The 2737-nt window shown below is 37.4% G+C and overlaps 1 pseudogene; it reads right to left on the bottom strand.

The window, feature by feature from the left end:
• Window positions 1–1037: 1037 nt before the first annotated feature.
• LOC7497948 (serine/threonine-protein phosphatase BSL3-like) lies at window positions 1038–2331 on the bottom strand (annotated as a pseudogene).
• Window positions 2332–2737: the final 406 nt, after the last annotated feature.

Below are 2737 nucleotides of genomic sequence, written 5' to 3'. Positions count from 1 at the left end.
TAAGATCATATTCAAAAGGTTCATAACTTTTTATACTCACGGATCTATGACGTAACCGACCTCCAGCAGGAGCAATGTTGTTTATCCAACAGAATCAAAGCTTAATCAAAGTAGATATTTGTTTCCCACTAGGAGTAGACTCTGCCCCACATTCTCTATCAGATAGTTCAACTTCTACATTAACTTGATGAGCCTTGGCAGCAGCCAGAGTGCACCGATAGCCTCAGCTCTGCAGTTGATGCTTCAACCAAGTACTCAACACCTTTGCTCATTATCCTGTGTAATGATGCACATTGAGAAACTCTTTTAATGATGCATACCTACTAACATCTAATAAAAACAAAAGACCAAACGCAGTGGCTGGCTTGTCTGGGTCCAGGAAGCGTGGCATTTTCTGTCATGTCACCATTTACTGGGGGGAGGGAGACAGTTTCAAGTTCTACAACACAGTTTACTGGGGGGAGGGAGACAGTTTCAAGTCAGTTTTTTTAATATATTATTATTTTAATATTTCAATTTAGTTTGTTCTTTTATTTCTCAAATAGTTGTCCAATGAATCTTTTGATTCGGAGATAGGTAGATTTTTAGATGATGGGTTGATTTCTTTTTCTACTTATATTGCTCTCTTTTTTTCGAGTGTTGTTCATAATCTATAATGATTTCTTCGTATCTTTAAAAAATTGAATCTGAGGGGGGGGGGGGCGCGATTTATAAACCATTGCTTCATGAAGGCATCTTCACCTTACAAAAAGAAAGCTTATTGGCTACCAATCATTTGAGCCAATTCATATAGGTTAGCAACATTCCAGCCCTGTTCAGGCTTCTCCAGGAAATTCAGAATGTTTGTTCTGAAACTGTCAACTTTTCAAGGCACTGAAGCACGTATTACGCCAATTAAAAGCTATATATGATATATTAGCAAATCTGCTCGATTTTTTAACAGCATTCCATATCTTGTCAAATTCACTCCACCGAATTCTAGCATTATGTCATATTCAGCCAATCACATTTCATTTCAGAACCTACTGAGAAGCATCAAGTAAAATCCTCCCTCATCCATCTTTTCATAACATCCTGATAATTTTGCTCATCACAACGTAGAATTTACCTATACAGTGATTTTATGGTGTTGGAACCATGTAGGCCAAAAGGGCAAAAGAAAACTTGCAAGCGAATGCAGCAATTGTTATAGTAGGACATCTCATACCACCGCATAAAACACCATAAATAAATATCAAGTCACCCACTGCAGCGGCTACAACATCTAGTTAGCTCAACTGTGGTATCCCCACCAGCAGCATCAGCACTGTACCTGCTAGTCCTTGGACCGGTAACAACAGATTTGGTCTCACAGCAAACTCCTGCTGCAGTATCCAACACTATATGTGGGAAAACATGAGGTTATAGTTAGAATACTAGGTAGAATCATTTATCGACACAATATAGTAATTACACAGTAATAAATATAGGGGGTGTTTAGGAGTGTGATAACAGTTACTTTTCAAAGTGCTTTTCGCTCAGAAATGTATCAAAATTGTTTTTTTTATAATTTATTTATGACATCAGTACATTAAAATGATTCGAAAATATAAAAAAACAAAAATTAAGAAAAAAAATTGAGTTTTGGCCAACCTCTGTTTGGGCCGCACTGCCAAACAGGGGCACAATCTAATAAGTAGCAACAAGATCACTGGAACTGGATTTGTTTCCACTCCACACTTAACGGCTAAATAAAAATGATGATGATGTTGGATGCGGCGTTATTAGATGCAAACAGTGCAGAAAAAGGGACAAAAAAACCATGAAACCTTGCAATATCAGCTGCAAGAGTTTTGCATCCTTGTAGGACCACATGGCACTCAGCTAAAATAAAATCTCTCTCATAGTTACATGTACACCATGAAACCGGTTAAGTCAGGTATCTACCAGAAAAGCAGACAATTTCAACAACCTAGGCTGACTAAACGGCTAAATATTTGCAGGCCGTGTTATGTTTTTGAGTAATGTGTCTAAAACCATCTCTTAAAAAACCACAGGTAAAAGTCCTAAAGATTGCAAACTCAGGATTTACCTGCAACACTTGATGAATCTTCCACCATGCAATCACCACCAAGTGCCCCTCCAGAGTCCAGATACATGGAGCCTTGCATTTGCAAAGGCATAAATTGCAACATTGAGGAGCGATTAGCCTTTATGGAAAGTAGCAAGTCAATTAAGACGAAATATATTCAAGCAAAAAGACCTGCTGCTGCATGTTGATATCTTGGAGACGGAGAGACACGAGGAGCAATTGCCCATTCCCAACAAGCATCCCTGTGTAAACAAGTCCATACTTGCAAGTGGCTGAAAAAGTTGAGGCAATGAAACAAGCAACACATTTTAGTCGATCCCTGCCAAAGCTGTCAGAATTTTTTTGAAACGGAGTAATTTGACTATGTTCTTCCCAGAAAGGAAAATTTCCAACTGAAATGAAGATTAGGAAGGAAAGTACTATGATTTCAAAATTATAAACTCCTTTACTAAAAATACAATTATTCCTGTAATATTGTTATTATCTAAATATACAACGCGTGCTGAGAAGATAGAATTACATACATATTTTAGTCGATTCCTGCCAAAGCTGATTAGGTGGTTAAGATAAATTCCAAGCAATTAAAGAACAAATTGGTGAGACCACACTGATCAAAAGATTCATAATTTCAGATAAAAGAATGTAACTCAATTGACTAATGACTAC

The sequence above is a fragment of the Populus trichocarpa genome, chromosome 10, assembly GCF_000002775.5.
Source record: "Populus trichocarpa isolate Nisqually-1 chromosome 10, P.trichocarpa_v4.1, whole genome shotgun sequence".
In the NCBI taxonomy this organism is placed as follows: domain Eukaryota; kingdom Viridiplantae; phylum Streptophyta; class Magnoliopsida; order Malpighiales; family Salicaceae; genus Populus; species Populus trichocarpa.
Note: the sequence above shows the minus strand (reverse complement) of the source record. Positions and strands in the feature narration are given on the sequence as shown.